This window comes from Penaeus monodon, chromosome 24 (assembly GCF_015228065.2).
Source record: "Penaeus monodon isolate SGIC_2016 chromosome 24, NSTDA_Pmon_1, whole genome shotgun sequence".
Taxonomy (NCBI): domain Eukaryota; kingdom Metazoa; phylum Arthropoda; class Malacostraca; order Decapoda; family Penaeidae; genus Penaeus; species Penaeus monodon.
Genome location: NC_051409.1, coordinates 35,392,145 through 35,392,413, shown reverse-complemented (window position 1 = coordinate 35,392,413; position 269 = coordinate 35,392,145).

Genomic DNA, 269 nt, shown 5'->3' with positions numbered 1-269 from the left:
CGTCGACATCATTCCGCAGATTCGTCACGGCCAACGAGAGACCCAAACGCCCATAACAGAGAAGAGATCGAGAGCCGCCATGTTAAAAGCACTTCCTGCCAAATCTGTTGCTCCTTAACAAGCAGTTCGCATTCAGTCCCGCGGCGCAATTGCCTCGAGAAAGGCTAGGAGGGTGGGGGGGTGGGGGCTAGGCCACGGGGTCTTCTTGGAATATCACTTTCACTAATCGACCGACTGTGGCTATAATGCCTGAACGGGATGGTGATGCA